At 40.0% G+C, this 22,906-nt stretch overlaps 1 protein-coding gene across 17 annotated transcripts in view; it reads right to left on the bottom strand.

Annotated features, from left to right (window-relative positions):
- tenm2a (teneurin transmembrane protein 2a) overlaps positions 1 to 22,906 on the bottom strand; it is a 181,686-nt gene that overhangs the window by 140,469 nt on the left and 18,311 nt on the right. Inside the window, exons 2-3 of one of the 17 annotated variants that reach the window (XM_058063580.1) lie at positions 13,463 to 13,555; positions 13,255 to 13,359 (exon numbers count right to left, since the gene is read on the bottom strand). The exons of 14 other annotated variants lie outside the window; for them this stretch is intronic. The gene's annotated coding sequence lies outside the window, so the exon portion shown is untranslated. Of the gene's footprint in view, positions 1 to 13,254; positions 13,441 to 13,462; positions 13,556 to 22,906 lie in introns of those variants that run through there. 2 more of the 17 variants (XM_058063578.1, XM_058063581.1) reach the window with 2 other exon arrangements.

The raw sequence follows: 22,906 nt of genomic DNA, 5'->3' as shown, positions 1-22,906 counted from the left end.
ATTCATAACCTGATCATATTTATTTATCTGCACACAACACTATTGTTGCTGGCGTCAGCATCTTTCAAGCATGAATAAAGTCAAATACATTTTATGAGTAGTCTCCCTGCCTTTCACGCCAAACATCTGACTGCGGCCCCTCAAGGGGGGACTTGAGAAGCACTGCCTTATACCAATAAAACAGTGTTTAATACAAATAGAGTTCTAAACAGGTGTTTTGCATGTGTGTGAAGAAGCCCCACAAAAAGTGTTAAGCAGTCATTTGAAAGTTAAGTAGGTTTAAGTGTTAAGATAAGCAGAAGGAGAAAGGTCACAGAATGAGAGCTAGATGGATAAAGTGAAGAAAGCGAGGGGGTAAATCAAGAGATCTGGATCGCATATCAATCACATTCCACCCACGTCTGTGTTTTCCTCAAGGTCACCGAGGCAGCCACCTTCACAAAGGAGCAAGCACCCATCTTGAGCTTGTTAATTACTCTAGTGACAGCAGCCCGACCTCTCGAGAACATCACACAGAAGTGGATTATCTCGTTCATAAGAATTGTACTTAACTTGTTATCATTCTGAATGTCGCCATTATAAGATTTAGTGGCATGCTACCGGCCAGGACCGCAGATTTGCATTTTTATGCACAAAGGAACAGACGACGAGAAAGACAAATGCGAAACTAAGCAAACACATACATGAGGCCGCCTGTAACTATGTTTGCTTGACAGAATGAGAGAGCGTAGTTAGATGAGGGAGAAAATAGACACACCCACGACCGTGAAGTGACCATGAAATCCAGGCAGAATGACAAATGTAATTGCAAGACGACAGGGAAGGTGGAGAATTTATTTTGAAAATTACTATGTTGAAGTTTGTCTCAGATGGAGGCAATTTATTTGAAAGTCGTGGCTTGGATAGACAACTGAGAAAAGCGGCTTATTGTAGATGAGGCTAATGGTGTCAATGAATTAGTGTAAGTCCATTTCTACCATAAAGTATAATAAAATGAAAAAAAGGATGCATTGCAGCATGCATTGGTAGTTCCTCCTTCTATGGACTGATTAAAACAACATGCACGTATTAAAAAAATGCAATAATCAATTCCAAATGTCCTACTTCCTCAATAATTTATCAGGCGTCTAAATTTTACTTTCATTAGATATTTTTAACGTTATAATAATTCAGGACCAGTCACTTATTTTTGCTTTAAACAAATGGTCATGTTTTAAATGATCCAGAAAAATAACAAATGATACCCAGAATGATCCCTACAATGCAAAACAGTAGGCTACTCCATTTAAAAGATTCACGCACAAAATAATGCCCAAATAAACGTCCTCGAATTAAAGGCGTAACGTCTTCAACTAAGATGGATTACCATGACCTGGATGATTGATGAAATCTGCACAGGCATACAAAGAAGTGAAAGCACAATGAAACTCTACATGTCAGTGACTCAAAGTAACTCACAGCAACAATAAATACAAATAAAAACTTTCCTGTTAATTTGACATAAACTTGTTAACACCATTTTCTTTATCCAACTGTTATCCAATATGCATCTTTTTCTAGGACACACAAGCATTAACTCATGCATTATAAACAAACACAGAAATAGAATTTGTATTCACACATTTACCTGTTAATGTCGACAGCCCTAATCAATATTTGTCCATCCATCCATGCTGAGAGAATAGCATCTGAATGCATCTAATAACATCGTTCTTCTTGTATAATAATAACAGTCAAGCATTCATGCAGAAACACTACTTTGCTTGCTAAAAATAAATGGCGTGTAATAACATCAACCTTTCTTAAATAAATCAGGCTCAAAAGAAAAATGACCCTAACCAACATATTAGACTTAGACTGCAGGAAGATCAGAGTTCGTGTAGATACAAGTAATGCTGCGGTTTTGACTGAAAGGCCCCACACGAGAAAAAAACACGCATTTATTTCTGTGTGTGATTGAAAGACAAAACACTTATCGTATACAGAGATAAAGTTTACACTTGCAATAATCAAGTTTAGCAAGTTTTTTTACGACCCAACATGACCCGTGAGGTGACAGCAGAGATGAGCTCCCTCTCTCGCCATGACTTCATCCCATCACCTTCATACCTCCTTGCCCGACAGGAGGAAAATCACTTGATTAGGTAATGTGATCAGTTGTGCTATTTACTAGCAGGGTTATTTTTGTAATATCTGGCATGACATTTGTGTGCCATTAAAGCATGTTTTTGTACAATCAGCTAGCATAATCATATCACATTTCACTAAGGAGTTTAAAATTAATGTTTGCCTCAGAAATCCATGGAGATGTAAAATGGTAATTTCCCATAATGTCAAAGGTTATTGTGTCATTTGCATTTTAATTTCCAACAATTTCATTTTTAATGTCATGCAGTTATGCAACAAGTTCTGAAAGCTCTGATTTTGGAGGCCCTCATTAGCAAGTGAAGGAATCATAAACCAAATGCAGACTCTTCAAATGAGGTCGCCGCTCATCTGCACCGCCACATAGCAATAAGGTCATTTACAAAAATAAAACTTGATTTATCTCTGTAATTGAACCTCATTCTATCAGGTTTCACATACTGCTTTCATACTTTGAAGTAAAACTAAAGTTTACTATTGCATCATCAGAGCATGTCTAGTAGGGTTTTAGACAATCATTTGTGTGATGGTTCTCTGTTAAGACATCTTCCACCTTCCATGTCCTCCTTTATGTCTGTCTTCTCATTTGTTAGAATATAAATAAAAGGATGCAGGACAATCCGCCAGAGTGCCACAGAGCCTCTGTTTATTAGACTAATCCTTAAATCCACATTCTGCAGGCCTCGCAAACGCCTCACAAAGCTCTAATCTGACTCAAAACAAAGGGATTAGAGATGACATGGTCCCTCTCTCTGTCTCCCCATGGCTGCCAGCGTGCATTTGGGGTGATGCACACATGTGCCGAGAAACCCATTGGCACTGTTGCATGCTCTTGCTTGTCACACCCATATTTGCTAAAGAGTGATTTGTGCAATGCAAAACCCCCGCGCAAACGCACATCCAGTGCCCTGTGAACACAAGCTGGCTGCGACAAGTCAGGCAGTTGGAGCCAAGACGCAAACAAACTGGGTAATTACACATAGCTCAAAAACTCATGGGAAACATGACTGAGAAGATGAGAATGAGCTGTGGCAACGAGACACATTGAACAGCGTGGAGGATATAACCGGAATAACTAAACAAACCAGGCTTACATTATAGACCCCAAATGATGCAAAAAAAAAAGTCAATTTCATTTGCACATTGTATACACCAGAAACACACTTTGGTGCCTACGGGCTTGCTACAGTTTATGCTCATAAAGCAAATATCTAATCAGCCAGTCATGTAGCAGTTTCTGCAAGCATGAAAACAAGTTCATTGGGATTTGCTGAAGTCCAAAGTAAGCATCAAAATAAGAAAGAAAGGTGAGCGGATGTGCAAATGATACCAGACGGACTGAGTTAGCATGATAGAACCAGTTGATCCACAGGGATTTACATTCCAAACAGTTCCCGGTTTACAGAGAATGCCCACCAAACAAAAGCAAAACATCAATAGTTTTGTTAATGAGTTTATTTACCAGACTTAAATGACATGTTAAAACACAGCAAACAGAGGGGACAAAAAAGATTGATTGGGAGTGAAATTAGTACATATACGTTTTTATGTATAGTATATATCCTGTGTAAAAAAACATTTGTTTAGAAATTTTAGCTGTGCAAATAATAAAGTGACATAAAGCTGGTTATGTGTGCGGAACAGATTACGTAGGTAGGTAGAGTAATGTATAGACAGAGTAATACTGCACGTTGTCGCCGGTCATTACAATGAAAGGCAATGTCACTACGTTTTAGTTTCATTCAACTTTAACCTCCATGATGACTACTGCAGGGTATTATGCCCAGACCCTGGACCAACATGATGCCTGTACACATATCAGCTGTACCACTATATTGTTAATTTTTCACTTACATGTTTAAGTAACAGTGAGTACATTGAGCAAATGTAGCATGTAATAATGTTTACTGGTGGGTTCAGTTCATTTTATGGCTATGTTCACACAATTACTGGGATTAGTGAGCTGTGCCTTAATGAGAACACTGCAAAGATATGCGCCTTTGTTGCAGTATAGGATGCAAATTGTGAGGCTTCCAAATACACACAGGCAGCATCATTTCACTAAAGAATGTTGCCACCAATTCAACCACACAAATTATTTTATCGGCTGATAAGAATACAAATCAACACCTGCAAGACAGTTTTGCCTGCCATTGATGCTTCAAGTATGTAAAAAGAAAATACAGCCACCATAAATCCTCATCTTAAATCTTACGTGCAAGAGATGTGTCACCTGATAAGACAGGGTAGCTAAAACATTTACTCTAATTGCTATTGACTTCAGCTTACTGTGCTGTAACATAATTCACGTTGAAATGACTCGACATTTAAATTATAGATGCCTTTTTGGAAGTTACAACTGACGTATATGCAAAACTGAACAATCCACTCCCTCTTAAAAAACACATTGAACCACTGTGTCAGTTTGTCACTCTTTTGTCCATCACCATTCATAACTAGGGGTGCAATGATACAGACAAGTCATGGTTCAGTTCAATTCCATACTTGTGTGTCCCGGTTCCATATGTTTTCGATACAATTTTTGTTTTCAAATTAAGAGCCTCTGACACAGGGACATAATACTATGCGGCAGTGAAAAACCAATCAGAGAAAAATATGTAATACGTCCAGCATGTACGCTGGTCAATGAGCACCTAGAAAGAATGGTAAAAAGTGGAATAGATGCCTTCAGTGGAATGCAGTATAATGAGTGAAAGAATTTGTCTGCACTACAGCAGTGTGATATCACATTCAAAAGATTACAGAGGAGGTCCATGATGAGCTGTGCATCTGACCACAGAGTAAAGGTGAAGGTCACATGTTGAAAAAAAGAAAAAAGCCCATCAGTCTGCAGGTGGAAGCAGTCGGGGCAGAAGGATGGAAGAATGCCTGTTCTTTTATTCAGTGAAGGAATTCCCACACAGTCCAATTCTCTGCAATCTGACGGGTGAAGATTCTTTCACCTATGCCCTAGGACGCTGTTTCACCACAGTTAGGGCAAACTTTGCAGAGAAGCTCCCAGTGAGTTATTAAAACAACCGAGTGGTGACAAGCCCGGCATTCTGTCTCCAAGGGAGAGGGCCAGCGCTTAATAACTCAGTGTCACGCCTTGACATTCTTACCATCTGTCAGGGTAAAATATTCATATGTGCAATAAATGTCATTGGGGACAGACGGTGACACTGTCTAATTAACACTATGGCAGAGGTGACACTCGGGCTTTGGCTGGTTTTAACTGTACAACATGCGTCTTCTGCATCCATGTCACTCGAGATCTCTACATGCAGAGGTTAACCACCGAGTAGCACTTTAGTCAGCTCAACTTCCATGTTTCTTTGTAGGGAAGTTACTGATTGTTCAACAAAACTGCAAGATAGTGCAATAAGTCGCACATCAAAAAGCGTAAGTGACAGCATGCTCTATAGAACCCACAAGCGAGGGAACCATGCAGTGAAGAATTGCCAGAGAAGAGTCATTTCCTTGGGCTGAAATGTCAAAAAGTGAAAAAACAGGGAGGGGAGCAGATTGTCAGACTTACATCAGGCGTCTTGCTCCAACCCAGGTAGACACATCTGGGTCAAAAGAAGCCACAATGATTCATACCTGAACTTGAGTGAAGCTATTTTTCACCTCCATTTGTCATTGTTGCCTGTGAGGTACAAATCTTCAAAGATGGGGAATTGCTTTTGAAAATATGTTAAAGAAAAAAACTAACCCCAAAAATATTTGTGGAGAAGTCCCCAATGGATTTAATTGTCTTGTTATGACTACCTGAATATAAGATGGCCAACCAATATAAGGATATAATAATATATAATATATATAATACATTTTATATATTTTTTTTCTTTAAACATTGGTCACAAGCTTATGTTGTTTGGCATCATTGGAGGCGTAATTGATTTATTTCCCTGGAAGCAATCAATGGAGGGCACAACAACTCAAAATGTGTTTGAACTAACCGGTCTTCCAAAAGAACCACTCCATTATAGTTCACTTTTAAGTACAAAGACTGCTTTTCATCTTGAAATAAAGATTTCATCATGGACAAAAAAAGATCCAAACACAACATTTGAGCTCCAGATTTTAACCCACTTAGTACTGAAAACAGCAAGTAGACATCATTAGTGAGACACTGAAGCAGTGGGCAGGTCTACAGCGCCTGGGGGAACAATTGGCAAAGTTAGGCGTCTTGCAGTGCCTTGATTGCAATATATCTTGTTTTGTCACTGCCAACCCTGAAACCGAGCTACTTCTGTGTTCATTGGGAAAACACATCAAAGTTAAATGTTCAGTAGCAACAGTAAAATTGATTGTTTCAACAATGCATTAAAATATGCTGATAACATTCAAGGTGGCATGCAGTACTACAAACACGGTGCAAAGGAACTTGCTTGTCCCAAGAGCACATTATTACATATTATTATTACACCTACAGATTCAATCTAATAGCTCAGTTCATTTTCAGTCTAATAGCTTCGAGAAGGCCTTCTTGACACACACACTCACATAGCACAATCAGAATTGCACAACACGTACATATATACGGCTGATGGAAGAATACTGGGAGACACACAATAGATGCATTGTTCTCACTCACACAAGCTTAACTCTCACTTTTCCACAAATTTAATATGGTCCCAAGAACCGCGACTTCCAGGAAATGAAATAGCTTTTGCATTGTGCAGTATTTTATAGCTTATTAACTGTAAATTTGTGAATTTCCACAAATGAACTGAGCAAACCTGAGTCAGTAGTGTGCACAAAAGTCCACTTTTACTAACAATTTTCCTACTTTCGGCTCTGTCGGTGCTCTCACTTCCATCACTGTATCCTGAGAGAGGCTTTTGTATGAAGCACCTTTAATGGGTTTGTGAGGGATATATTGGACTTCAAGATGAGATTTTACACAGTGTGTGATCACATGTGTACATCCCTAAGCGTGTGTGCTTTTTGGATTGTCATGTAGGGTGCTCTATTACGCCGCTTTTCCACTTGTGTTACTATGTGCACTCACACTCCAAAGCCATTAGATTCCATACAAATCCCAAAGCTGAGAACTTTGAAGCTAAGAGTAGCGCAATCAGTAGGCTGGTGGCCTGCAGAGAGTGTCTCCGTACTCTTGATCTGTGTAACAGGACCTCAACTGATGCTACAGTGGATGTACATGTTCTAAATTTGTTGCTTTATCAGTTTTTTTTGCAGTCCTCACATGGGGTGCCTCTGTTTTTGGATGAATTCAAGAGGTGTCATATTCCACAGCTACCACACAGAGAAATGTGTCGGATCGGGCCTACACATGCCCACTGCATTGCAAATGTCTGCAAAACCATCATCATGCTTTTTTTAAATTTGTGTTTGCGCATTTGGGTCCAGCAGAAGACAACTACAGCCACTCCAGCACCAATGACATAGCTGACTGGTTCCATTTAGCATGCTAGATTTAGCTTCATTAGAGAAGACGTGGCTGGGAAGGCACACAGAAGAAATTAAATGAGGGGTAAGATGGGGGAATGACAGCTCCTGTAGGCTTTTGTATGGCCACTCTGCAGTACCGTTGAATGAAATGCAAAAGCTTTGTCATAAAATCAGTGATGTGTGGTCATGAGGCAGGTGAGACTCTTGCCTCATCATAAAAAAACCTAAATATAAATACATATTTATATTTTTCCATTGACTTACGTATGTCATAGATTTTCTGCACGATCCCAATTGTTGAAAAAAAATGTCTTAAGTAAAAATTGGATCCAGCATACTCCCGCGACCCGACTGAGGATAAGCGGCATAAAAACTGGATGGATGGATTTGTGTAGCTGTTGGGGTTACTAGGACATTGAACAAAAAACATATATTTTTTATTTTTTTGTAACTGTAATACAGTTGAATCAAATGATAGTACACTACATGACATTTTTTACTGAATATAGAATGGCTAAAATCTATTGCAGCCATGGCGCAGAGGGAGGTCACATTAGTCGATGTGGCTCTTTGAGAGGTTATCTGTGGGGCTGGTGGCAGCAGGAGTGTAGCTCTGATAGTATCTGCACAATGGATTGGACAGCGTACCCCAAGGTCATCCATCACAGGAGACACATGTTACCTATAACCTTGTCACTTAGCGCCGTGTGCACACATAACACTCACAGTGGAATGCCAGCGGAAAGTGCACAAACACAATAAGCTTGTACTTTTTTGTGCGTGCCATGAAGCATCAGCGGATGGCCTCATTGAGTTCATCTCTTTCTGAGAAATACAACAAACGTCCTCAAAAGGCACCCTACGACAAATGGTGTGAGGTCAACACACTCAGCCACAGCACTTGCTTTGGGTCAATGTCACAATAATAGCTGGTGACAAATAGGTTTCTATGGTAACAACTGGGTTTCAGCAAATCAGTGAAGGAGAGAAGAGTCTCTGTGCCTCTCACAGTGCATGCAAGCCTGCTGATTTCACAGCATGATAATGGCACAAATCCAGTATGTTTTTGGTTCACATTTGCAGGATCTTTTCAATAATTTGGCTTAGATGGACATGTGTTCTCCTTCCTTCATTGGTTTGGCAAGAGTCAGCTAGTTGAATGACTAGTCCTACAGGACTGGGTTGTGACAGCCAGATAATGATTGTGTTGGTCACACATTACCCCACATTACATTATTCTGATTCAGAGCTATAGGGTGGCCGTGGCCAGCCTTGACCGTTCTCTGGCCACCCCAGTGACCACCCCAACAGCAAGGGGACAATTTTGACAAACACTTGTCTGTGGTGCAGAACATTAGTTTGTTTCCGCTTGGACACATTTCACTGCAGCACACAACTTTTCTCTTTAAATTTAGTGGGTGCGGCTTAAATACCTGTGTGTTCTCTAGTCTGGAAATTGAGGTAGTACGGTCATATTACAAATCCCACCTTCATGACGATAACAAATTGAGGTTTTTGGTGCAACTGTTTTAAAAAGGTGTTTATATTTCATCTAGCCCATAATATTAAAATGTTATCCTATTTAAGGGGTGTAGTTGGTAGTGATTGTCGTTTTCAAACCAATGTTTATGGAACCTTTAAGTCAGATAAGAGCCACCCACACACACCTCACTCAATGATTTTTTACATGGTATGGTCAAAACAACATTAACATAATTAATATTAATATACATGAATATACAGTCCTGTTACTTAAGTGAGTCATCTTGGCTAAGGTAACTTATAATAAATATTTAGATGGGCCAAGTGGTCAGCAACAATAGGACTCTTGTATTATCCTATATTGATGACGATTCAGGTTGAGTGTTCTCTTTCCTCTACACACAGGCCTATATTGAATTTCACGCTCCCTGCCCATTCACCACTGCAGTACATTCCCAACCAAGGGACTAGAGGCAATGTGGCGGTTTTATTTGTTTATAATGCTTAGGTTTCCCACAAATAGCATGTGGTGCAGTACCGATAACTGAGCGTAGTTACATTTAGGCAATTGACTGGGCTCGTTTCGACATGAGCGCTGCAGCTCAATTCATTTGGAATAAAGTAAAAATCCAATAGAGTTGTCTAAGTGGGTAGGGGAAAACAGAGAGGCCGAGAAATGGAGAAAAGAAGGAGGTTGCTGATGCTATAATTTAAAATAGATAACCTACCGCTGGAATACTTGTGTAAATGTAAAGACTGAGACATGTGCTACCTCTCTTTCCCCATCGACAGCACTCAAATATGAATGACAGATAAAATATAGATGCTCCGCCACTTCCCTTGGTTACTGGACCCTCTCCAAGTTCCCTGAGTGCAAAGGCCTCCCACATGACCTTGTGTATCCTTCTAGCTAAATCAGCATAAACTCTGAGGAGCCAATAGTCAGTGTTCAGTTTCATTAAGACATATGACAACATCTGAGACAAATTCTCTGGAAAAAGTGCCACAGTGACACGCAGGGAAATTAAGTTAGCAGAGTTGCGGTAGGTTGCCTCAGTGATGACACACAAATGACAGCGTCTGATAAGTGAACTCGTGTGAGTCATGGCAATTCATGTGTCATGTGAATAATCTTTGCATGCGTGTGTGCGAATGTTCTTCACGAACCCCACACGACTTGTCCTCTGCAAGCTGCTTAGCTTCTCACTCCATTTGTTCCAGACTTCGTACATATCTACACTTACCCACAAAATGCATCCATCTTGCTCGCTCTTCCTCCGTCTCTCTCTCTCTCTCTCACACACACACACACACACACACACACACTACCTGTCATGCACATAACCCAATGCAAAGCAGAGAAGCCCATCTACTAAGTCATGCGGCTCCTGAACATTCATTTGGAGGCTGTGACATGAACAACAGCGGCCGCCTCTAAACAAGGTCAGCCGAGAGCGCTCTCTTGTCTGCTTAATTACTTTGCCTTTTCTCCAGTGAGTTCACACAGCACTTGTTGGGGGGGAAATTAGAACGTCCTTGCAAACCTTAAAAAAAAAACCTCAGATATTCCTTTACATGTAGTTGCACCACATACAAAAACTCTGAAGCCTCCAAAAAGCTCTTATGAAGTGAAGGATGAAAGGCAGTGAGCAAAAGAGTGGGTCGAAAGCTGGGATGAGGGGATTGACGCACCCTCCTGAGTAAGGAAGTTAGAAAATGTGGGGGGCAGGGTGATAGTGTCCTCTGAAGGGAAAAATACCTCATTGATGTCACAATTTCCCCTTAACCTAAAACAATATTTCTGAGCGAAGAGGGGCAGACGCCAGGGTGTATTCTTGAAAATGAAAGGTAAGGAAAATGTGTCGGTCTCTGTTTTCCTTCTCCCTTTTTTTCTTTAGACAGTTTGAGCAGAAGTGAGGGTGTCTTTCATAGAAATGACACTTCTTATACAGGAATTTGGCTCTGTAATTAACCTGCTCATTTGCTAATTTGACTGTAATCAAGTCTCTCATCTTTCCCAGTGGGGCGCCAGAGCTCATGGAGGAGACAAGGTAGGAGACAGCAGGCTCGGTGATGAGCTGCATCCCGATCCTTCTCTCCTTTACTTCACCTTCGCTTGAAATAGAAAATAAGTTCAGGTAAAATGCTCAACTGAAGAGAACAGCAAGCACAGTCAAACAAAAGGCTTTGTTCAATTGTGTGCTGGCAACCAGATGCACACGCTGCCATTGGTATTCATCACGCACAAGTCATTTCAAACTATGCAGTTGACTTTTACATCTGTCAGTATTCAGCAGGAGTCCTTTTCTTTCCAGTGAACGATCGCAATCCAGTGTCATAAAGCTCCTCGCTCTTCTCCGCCATTCATGTATGGCATGTATGTCCAGACAGAGCCGCTGACATGGTACACAAAGCAGGCCATTATTGGCTTTTAATGCCAACACACACAGAGCCATCGCATCATATCAGCTACTAGTTTCGATGTGAACTTCATAGTTAGTGTACAAGTGTACAAGCGAGACTGAACGTTTGTTTACATGGTGTTTGTTAATCTATTAATGGCTTTGATTGAGTTGCACACCAAGGAAACACTTCAGCTGTAACCTGATCAGCAAGTGAAGCTCAGATTTTGATCCAGCGTTTATCCGCTGCCTTAACCCAATGAGTCTGTTCACTGCTGAAGGAATGTATAATTCCATGTGGATACCTGAGAAAATTAATGCACTTACTGCATCTGTGCACACAAATCCGATTTAAGATAATTTACACGTGTTGCCATTTTCAGGGTCAGCTACTTGAATCAAACTAAAGTTATTAAGAATTTAAAAAGAAAATCCAACAGTATGCCGGGTAGGGTGCATGTCTATGGACAAACGTGCCCGAATCGCGTGTGAATTTCTCATTGTTTTTTTGCTCATCACTACAATCTTTGTTTACTGTATGTTCGGCACTATAATATATAGTATAATATATACACTTGTGTTTCATAATTTGGCTGGCCATGGGACTTATAATCATGATACACAGCATGCTTTATAATACGAGTCTGCCTTGTATGATACCTGTGTGGACTGAGAAATGTCAAATTTGAAAAAGTGTTATAGGGCACTAATTATTTCTGGTTTTCAATTTCTGAATACAAAAATTAGGTTTTAGTATTAAAATATGGCTGTTTCTACACACCGGGGATGCATCCAGGCATCATGCCACGTATTAAAGGCGTCTTCCTCAAGAACATTCTGACATTTATTAAACAGGAAGGTTTTTATTGTATCCATATATATGATTTATTTCAGCTTCTGTAGCTTCAGTTGATCTCCTTATTGGTGTAAACATTCCCCTTTCCCCCTGGCTTCGTCTTCTGAATTTAATGTTGTTCGGAGCAGCCATGACACTCACTCTGATATTAGTTTTATAGTTAGATAAATGCGACTTATACTCCAGTGCAATTGGATATATAGAATTCATAAGCAAGTCAGTTGCTTTTTACATTTTAACACTCCCACTACTTTTTAGCTCTGATCTTCAGCTATGCCTAACCTCCAGATTACAACACAGGTGTCTAGGCAGGAACTAGACTAATCCCATACTGAGGGAAGCCTACATGTGCGACCAAATACAGACACACACACTCAAGCACAATAATATTAGTCACCTAGTACGCTAGATGTGGTGCATGTCTTTGCGAGGATAAACAAAGAAATTTTGTTATTAACAAAAACACGTACTGCGTTAATTCAGCATAGGAGATTGATAAATTGTGCAAATTGCAAATGTACTGAAAGTCTTCATAAATAATCAATGTTTCTTGTGCATTGTGACAGACTCATATAGACCATGATCGTTTGTGGAGGGTTCGTGTTAAGCACTTCAACAAACCATTCACAAATGCTCGAAATCCTCCACCACTTTCTGGCATGGCGGAAGGCAGACACCAAGGAATATAGCACATACATTCCAATGGGATTATGGTTATTTTTAAACATGACCCTTGCTGTGCAGAAGCACAGACAAGTACCTGCGACTAATCCATAACATGTAGCACGCAAACACGTGCTACACAGGCAATTCATAGAAAGTACATGAACACATTTTAAATGAGTTGTAGGAACATATAAGTGATAAAACTTTTTGGGGTGTTTAGGAATAACACATTCACGTACATTGACATGAAATATCGTAAGCCATGCCCTCTTGTGTAAGCCTTACCATAAACTTCCTCTGCAGCGGTGTCACTCTCTAGCCACGCCTTGCACTCACACAGATAGAAACACCCCGTCTACATTTCAAACCCTGTGAAATATTCATTACCACCTAAAAGAGAAAACTTTTAATACACATGTAACAAGATGCTGCTGCCTTTGTTGTCGCTCGCTAGCTATTGCTCACTCTCATTCCGTCCATCCTTCCTCCCTACCTCTTGGCTGGTCGCTCTTTGTGGTTCCCATAAATAATGAAGTCCTGTAGAAGCCAGTGTCTCAGAATGTCCCTGCAGTCGGATACAGCTCTCCTGTATTGATGAAATAAGTCACCTTAAATAATTAACCAGCAAGCCTTTGTCATGCAAATGATTGGCCACGTAGCAGTGACTGTTTCTGTGTGCTCGAAAGTTCATACTAGGTTTGAATAAAAGTTGTAACAAGGGATGTTGCATTTTTCACTTCCAATTCTATCCAATACCTGAATTTGGATATCTGCCTGTATGATACAATTCACATACCGGAGTTCTATTTGCTTTAATATCAAAATATTATCCGGAAATATAACTGAAAGAATATTAATATTATAATTATTTTTTTCTTTCTACGTCCACACATACCATTACAAAATCCTGGGGGCTTCGGGTCCCCAGGCAAAACTCAAAAACACCATCAACCCTGATGGCCAATCCACTCTGACCCCTCTTCCACAGCCCCCGAATGCTCCCATCTGATGCCCAGTGCCCGCGCACCCCGCCGCCCTCCAACAAAGAACCAAAATGTCCCTACCCACGAAGAGTGTGTGATTCCAAGGCGGACCACCAATACATATTTTCCACTTTCATGGTGTTGTATGGTTTAAAAATGTTTTGACTTGACTTTGTTTCTCTTTTCAATAAGGATATTACAAAATAACACATTTTAGAGCTGCAATTATAATATCGCGAACCCGTCAAATGGTAATATTTTTGCCCAAGATTATCAGAATCTCAAACCGGCCCATACCTACCCCGTCCATATTTGTAACTTCAATAACAAACGCGTGTAAAAGCATTCTTGTGCAATCATTCACATGCAGCCACATACATGGAGACAAAGACAATCTCTCAAAAACCTAATTTTCTAATAAAACAGCAACACAGACAAGATTAAACTAAACCAAAATAGATCCCACATTTATATGCAAGTAGACATGCAGTGTGCTGATTACTTGACTTTATAAAAAAACTAAATTAGATTATTTTCACTCTGTTCTTATTTCATATTCTTCTCTCAGCAGCACAAGCAACATAAGGGCTTGGAAGGAACCTGCAGTATGAATATATTTGTCTTCCAAGGACATGGCTTTGTTTGTCACACAAAAGCTGTTAGAAAAACTTGTTTCATTAAGCTACCATTTGTTTTTCAGTAGATGGCGTCTGTTAGACTGCCAGTAGATGCCCATTTGCAGTTGCTTACGGTGAACAAGGTACTTTTTCAATATGACACAAACACTGACAAAATATTTCTGTTCACTGCGTACGCAGCTCAGAATGCACTGCACACAGCTGGGCTCATCGGGCTGCCATGACTGCCCTTCGTCTGGCACTAGTGTCAGCAATACCTGCAATGACCTGAACCTGGGGAGGGATGTTTTGTTCAGCAATAAGTCAAAAATCTGCCTACAAACCGTATCATTTAATAGTGTATAATACGCGCAGGGGAGCACAGTGACTGCTGCACCGCATGAGTAACACCTTTAAGTGAAGGTCGTGTGATGCTGTGTTCTCCATCACTGTAAAAACAAGGTTTGTCATCATTGATGGCAATAGCAATGCAGAGAGATATCAAGATGAGATTCTGCATCCAGAGGGAGTCCCATATCGCTACATTCGGAAAACCAACGCCTGTCATCCTCCGAGATGACAAAGCTGATACACAGAGAGCACTGTTTATCACAGGCCACTTCCAGAATTTGAGGAATACTTGTCGGATCAGCTTGAGCTTACTGTCTATGCCAAAATGACCAAAACAACCACGTTAGCTTGCTTGATACAAGTCCTTTTTTAAGAACAAACTATGTTTTGGGTTGAAAGGATTAAATTTTTTTTCCAGTCGGGGATTTATAACCCCAACTCTGAAATATATCACAGCTTTTGTTACAATCATATAAACCCGGTAGATAAACACCATTTCAATAAAGCTGTTACTAGCCAGATATTCCGCAAACACAGGATAAGACCAGTAGAAGACCAGTGGCCTAACTTTGACTCCTATCACTTATTCATTTCCATGGCAACTGTACTCTTCCATGGTTGTGTGTACCCTATTCTCTGTTAATCCTCTCCTCTCTCCATTATGCTAATTAGGACCAACTCATAAGGATCACAGTAATAAGTGCTCTTTTCTCTATTTTCTTCTATCCGGCTCGTCTTCCCCTTTGTGGTATACTATGCTCATTTAATCACGATGGCTCAGAGAGTTAGGAGCATAAAAACACAGTTTTAACCCTGCCACCATTGATGTACTGTTCACTTAATGGTGTTAAAAGCTGATTTCACAGCAAATTAAATGTTAATTTTGCTCTGAAAGTGTAAATCCAAGCACTGTATCTGAAATGCGTGTGTTATTGCGGCATACCTGAGAGTGTAAATATAAATATGTTGTGTTTGCATGCTTGACTGCCTGCAAGCATATGCGCCATCACTTGTCCTTAATGTTCTTGCAGGCAATATAAAAACAACACGCTGTGAACGCTTTAAAATTCTCATTTTTGGACCAACACAAATGTTGCAGCAGCATTCTACTTAGATCTCTCAAAAGATAAGAACATTTGTTGCTGCCTCTTCTTTTTGCAAGTGGCAAATTATGTTAGTTGATTTATGTTTCACTTCTTAAACATTGAGCATTGCTGACACAAATGTGTAAATAAATAAAACGGAAAAAAGGCATTAAACTTATTCGTTTCTGCAGGCCAAACAAGCCTCCCGTGGCTCTCTTCCAGTTAGTAGCCTGAGGAGCGTTCTCCCACTAGCTGTGAATATCAGAGTGTCTCACAAAAAGAGAGCTGAGACAGCTTCTAGGGAACACAAACAGAAAACAAAAAAACAGACATTAGATTTCCCTAAAATACTCATTTCTCTGCTAGAAGCACTTTTCCTTTAACCAGGCCAGCTACTTTTGATACTTTTTTCTCACGCTTTGAACCCTGCGGCAGCGATGTGGCTAATTTATGGCTAAAAAGTGTCACAATACACTGTTTGGATAAAAAAATATTGTTGTTGGGGTGCCCAAATTGAGGCACCTGCCTACTTTTGTTTAAATGATTATTGTACACTTTGTGTAAATCCTATAAACTTCATTTCACTTCTCATCTATCTACTGTGTCTCCTATGTGATATATTGAACTGAAATGGCTGACCCCAACAACCAGCAATTAATAAAGGAAAATCTTGAAAATTATCAGGGGTGCACAAACTTTTTCATACCTCTGTATTTTCACAGTCTTAATGTGCAGCAGACTCAGTTCGATTTAATTGGTCCTCGAGATCCACATCTCTGTTGTCGCTCACAAGCCAAGCCATAAATGCCAAAGAGACAGGGGGGGTGTGATTGGGATGAAAGTGAATGTGCTGTTTGAAAATGTCACCTCCTTTATACTTTTCCACTGTCAAAGAATACAAATCATTGGTAGAAAAGGTGTATTTTCCATATGAAGACAATCAATATTGTAATTAACCAGAAAAAAAACTCAATAAATACATAAAGTTCAATGATGTGAAATAAGATCAGGTGTTTGGTAAACTTATTTTTGGGGTCATCATTTTTTAACCAGCTGAGGTCCAACATATGATCATTAAAGATGTCGTGTCAACATTAAATCCCAGGATATTCCACACCTGCAGCTTTCTAATACATGATTTATTTCACATAGTCCAAATTAACACTGAAAATAGCATGCATGGTTGAAGCCATCAATCAGACAACTAAATGTCTCAGCCCCCCCACCCCGTTTTGCTCTCTGCCTACGATTCACATATGCTTGGAGAAACACTCATTACCTACATCTACACTTTATATGCTCCCTATTTGGATTTAGTGTACATATATAAGATAAATCCAGGCTTTGCAAGTGGCAGCCGGTCTAACTCTAAGTAAGTTGAACAAGAGTGCATTTCTGTGTCATTGTGAAACCAAACACACAGCTTTTTCTGTCACTTGTGTAGACACCTATACTGTATAAGGCTGCCCAAGGGCTACAGTTTCTACTGATACATACAGCTATGAGCGCCACATGATAGAATGGGGAAGACTGAGTAAAGTGAAGCTACAACACCATTGACGGGTATAGAGAAGCTATGGACGAGCAGACACTTAGAATGGCAGGGGAACCATCGTCATATACACAATAAGAAGCAATGACAACATAAGGTACGATCAGAACAACTTTATAATACGTACAGGGTCAGGCAAAATGATCTGACACATTGGTAGGTTAAATAAAAGGCAAATAAAGTAAAGAAACAAAAAAGTGCATTTATTTTTGAAAAGTACATATAATGCCATTTTGCTTTGTCTCTTTATAATGCCATTGTCATGAATTGGACTGGTTAGCATCACGCTTTCATTTTGGAAATGTTTATCAAAACAAACGAATCTGTAACACAACGAGCGTTCCGTTTGAAACACGCATACCAGCTTGAAACACGATCTTGTTATGGGTTACCAACTTCAGAGCTACTGGATCTGCATTGAAACAAAAATCAACCGGCCGACTGCGCACTGCCAGAACTGATTTAATTTTTAAAACATAATGAAACGGAATGGAATTATATTATTTTTCAAAAATAAAAACACTTTTTTGTTTCCTTGCTTTATTTGCCTTTTATTTAACCTACAAATGTGTCAGATCATTTTGCCTGACACTGTATTAACAATGGACCAGAGGTACAATGTAGAGTTCAAACTTAAAGTACATTATGTGCTTATTGTGAGAAGTCAGACAGAAATACTGTTGCTGATCGGAACAATGTGGGTGTATTTAATAATGATATGAAATGAAAGCCTCATAAAAAGCTGCAAACAAAATGACTGGCAGGGTGAAAAATACAGTAGATAAACGTAGGCAGGGGAGGAAGGTAGTTTGAGAGTTTGCCAAGAGAACCTTTACAGAACTCAGCATGCTTCTAAATGTACAGTTGAAATGTCAGTGGCAGCAGGCAGTGCTGGATGCAGAGAATCACTTAACATAGGAGCTTTTTGACAGCAGGAGCACTTTAGTCAAAGACTTTCTTTGTTAAAAAAAAGCAAAGAAAATAATCTTATCTGCACTGCCTTATATATCATTACCCTTTTTGTTTCTAGCCCTACTTGAAACATTTTTCAGTAACCCTCTGAGCCATATTTAATGTGATTAAAAGCCATTTCAAATAGGGGTTTCTACAATAAGGTACACAGAACCAGAAGTGTGAGTTTAGTACTCGTGTACGATGTTGAAAGAGAGGCCCTGGCTCACAATCTCTGTTCTAGTTTTTCCTGCAGGTGTTTGACAGGTTTGTTTATCTCAGTGGTTGAGTCTTTAAACTGTCCCCGCAATGTTCAAAGCTGCGGATGGTTCCAAAACTTGGGAAAAAAATCACGGTGGGTGGAGCACGGTCAATTGCATACACACAGAGTGCAGGAGAGTCTAACGTAGTAGAAATTTGTCATTTTACTTTTCTTTAAAGTCAATTTAAAAACCTGTATAGTCTTGGTACACCCTACTTATTAATCTTGTAATGTTTCGATTGTTATGCCTTTTGCATCCCGGTGTCACCTCACCCCACAACCCCAGGAGAACATGTCCCACTATATGAGAAGCACTGAACTAAAGCATTGCCATTATCAAAATCCCTTGGAACCATTAAGGGGGTCCTAATTGATTCAATGCAGCCCCTAATCGCTCACTTAATTGATGAAGAGTATGTCCTACTGCTGCTGCTTTTATAATATATGTTGCACGTGGCCAGTGTTTGTGTGGTGACTTGTGCAGCTAGGGACCAAGTTAAGAATTGGCCCACATGCTTCAGCAATGTTTAATGATTATTGATGAAGTTTCTCTGTTAAATAGAGAAAAACAATTAAGATCCTGCCAGTACGCAGTCCATGCTACTAATGAGCATGTGCGTGCCCGGGCCTGTGCACCTTTCTGCTGAGGTGTGTGTCAAACCAAATGGATGCGCTTGTTTTAATCACACCTGAATCTTAAAGGCTTTGCCGTGGCTGTCACTGTCAATGTCTTTACAGGCTTTATCTCGTGGGGCTGAAGCTCGACAGATGGGCGAGGGTTCAGGATGGGGGTAAAATAGTCCTTGACTACGCCTGGGGTTGTTGCATGTTCAGTCAGCTTTTCACATCTGCTGTTTACACACGGGCAACCTGACCCTACCTCCCGTGTGCCACCGTAGAAGCCAATAAAATCATTAGCCTCTGGACAAAATTACTGCTTTTGACATTTCTAAGCTGCTTTTATTATTTAACCTCTTTCATTGTGTCATCCCATTAAGTGCTTGTTTCCAATGTCTGCCCTCGTCTATTCATATACCTTGTCATCCCATTCTTGTTTGTTTTTTGAAGACAAACTGATTCCAGACAACTGCAGCTTTCTAATTTAAACCACAACTGTTGGCTGGCTGACCTTTTTCACCTCCAGCTGTTCTACTCCCTTCTTTTGGCATCACTCCTCTCATCCGCTTGCCCTCCTGTCACTCATTCTAGCAATCTACAGTACATCCAAAAAAGTAAGGCTAGACACTTACTATGTTGATATGCACTAAAAGATCTGAATTATAACATTTTTCTACACCATTATTATTTTTTCCAACCAAAGCAGATGTCATTTCAAGAAACATTGAAATGTGACCAACAACACAAAAGCGCTGCGGAAAGTTATCCCAGTCATTTCACCAGATGGCTTCTACGGATGGTGCTATTGGCATGTAGCATTCTAGCTCAGTGAGCAGAAATGACCACAATCGTCCCCTTGCGAATCAGAGGCACGCAGCATTTGGCCAACGATTGAATTAGAGAAAGTCTTTGTAAACATCGAAGTGTGAAAAATGTAAAGGCTGGTCAATTTGTATTAGTGACTATTTCCACGCATGTGAAGATATTAGTGACATTATTGGTGGGGTCAAAAAGGTGAGGAATAGAATTTGGAAGAACAAATTACATATATCCTCCAAATAGCTGTGCCAAAGAAACATTAGCTCTTACCCTTGTGTGTGTGTGTGTGTGTGTGTCTGTGGGCAAATGTGTGCCACATTTGACAGTACTAGGCCTGACTGGCGGATTAACAGAGCTCCAATAGCGGACACACACACACAAACACACATCACAACAACAAAATCCTCTGCAGGATTTGGGTGCATCATTCTGTATTTCTTACTATCTGCCCATTCCCACTTTTTTGAACCCCAATCTCATCTGAGAGAGGATTTACGAGGGGTTGCACCTCATCCCTCCAATGCAACACAATCTCAATTGGACTGAGTACAACCTTATTTCGAACCAGCCATCCATTAAACCAAGGCATTACTGTAATACAACTATAGGACATCTCTATCTCTCTGTATCTCTATATCTCTTTTTCGGACTAGTGAGGCCGATGGTACTGATGTAGATTGATCTATACTGCTCAATTCTAATATAAGCAACACTTAACTCCCTTAACATGAATACATATGTATGTATATGTAATCAACTACCTGGCATATGAATTGAATGTGAATAATTATCTTTTGGACATATCGGTTAGATTATGTCAATGGATTGTGCGCGATGTTGTGCACAACTACACATTTTCTACAAAAGTATTTAAAAACTCACAATGGTCATTGAAAAAAACATTGGAAAAAAAACAGTGTTCTCAGGATGCTCTCCTGCATCCAATGCATTGACATTGCAAAAACTATAGAAGCAACTATGTGTTGCCCAGTGTCAGGAACCTTGGTCAAGTTTCACCCACCAGAACAATGACGTAAAACACAGTCAAAAACACTCAAGAATAGCCAAGGGTGTAACATTGGATTTGTGTGAAGTAGAATTCTATGAACCCTGATTTAAATCCAACTGAACATCTGTAGAAGTAGCAGAAACATGCAGTCTGGAGAAGGCACCCATCAAACCTTTCATCTTTGGTGTAACATTTCCAACCGTGTGTGAGAGAGACAGAGCGAGACAAAATATCGCATCTTCTCAGTTTGAAAAGCACCCTTCTCTTTAGAGACGATTTGGGATGTGATTTTTTTATTTTGTATTCAACCCCCCCCCCCCCCCCAAAAAAAAAAAAAACACTAGTATTGAGGTTGGCCAAAGGATCACCAGTTTTAGTTCCCACCAAAAAATGTTTGATGGAGTTGAGGTCAGCATTTTCACTTTCTTTCTCACCAAACTCCTTTTATGGAAATGACTTTCAGCAGAACGGAAAACATCCTTCTTTAAACCTTTGCCAAATAGCTGGAAGCATAACATACTCAGGGTCCAGTAAGAGGGTCTTGTCTGACATACTGTTAATCGTTGAAACAATTCATTCAAGAGTGCTGTCCCCGGTGTCAGTACCTCTCCTTAAAGACTTCATCCAATTACTAGCCTGGTTGTCTCTGCCAACTTAGTTGTACTACAGTAAGTCCCTTCATTTTTAGTTTGCTCTGACTGTCTACTGACTTGCAGCAGTATTTTTTTTTTTGTAATTTGCATACGGATGTGTCTATGTATAAGCCGTGTGCCGAGAGGAAGTTTCAGGCTGATTAAAGAGATGATTTATTGGGAGGAAGATGTTGGAGGAATTCCCTGATTGCTCCTCAAATTGTGTCCTCTCAAATGAGCTCTCTCCACTCAACCTCAGTCAACCAACCACAGAAACTAGCAGGCCCCAAGACACAGACATTTACATCAGAGCGTGTACACGCAAACAAATGTATCACCTTGAGCCTTAGCTTAAATAAGGTTCAAATTGTAGGAATTGAAATCCTTTTATTCCCGACTCATGGCGTGACAATGTCAAATACTTCATTACGCTGGTATTGGAGAATTAAAATGAGGCAGTGACCAGGGCTTTGTTGCTATTCCATCAAAATATTATCCTGAAAGAATAAGAAGCGAAAAATTATTATCCCAAAAAATAATATTCTGAAGGCACTATCTCCTTGCCAGTTTAAAACCATACATGAAATCCTTTACAGGTGCTCCATGTTGCTCCTTGTAAGCCTATTGCTCCTTGTAAAACTATGATGCTTTTCCACTTTTCTGACCTATGAATGTTAAACGATGCCAAAGTTTCAAATAATGAGGTTTGAGCATTTGGAAGTGGGGCCTGAAAAAAGAAGTTTGGGATGGCTCAAAACGCTCCGTTTGAAAATGCATGGTAAAACTGCTCCTTTGTGATGTCACAGAGGGGCAGACTTCCTTATATGGAGGATAGAGTGAGGGAGTTCAAACCGCAATGTAGCAAGGGACGACTGTAAACCCAGGACCACCTGTACAAGAAGCACAGCTCTCAACCCCCTAACGACCAAGAAAAAAAAACAAATTAAAGGAGAAAGTGCCGCCTTTTTTGCGATTAAATGGAGCTTAACTCATCTTTCTGTTCCATCCATTTTCTGTCACCCATCTTTAATCTACTTCTGCCTCAGTTAGTGATTTCC

Source organism: Doryrhamphus excisus, chromosome 23 (assembly GCF_030265055.1).
Source record: "Doryrhamphus excisus isolate RoL2022-K1 chromosome 23, RoL_Dexc_1.0, whole genome shotgun sequence".
NCBI lineage: Eukaryota > Metazoa > Chordata > Actinopteri > Syngnathiformes > Syngnathidae > Doryrhamphus > Doryrhamphus excisus.
The sequence above is the reverse complement of the archived record's forward strand: the minus strand, read 5'-3'. Positions and strand labels throughout refer to the sequence as shown.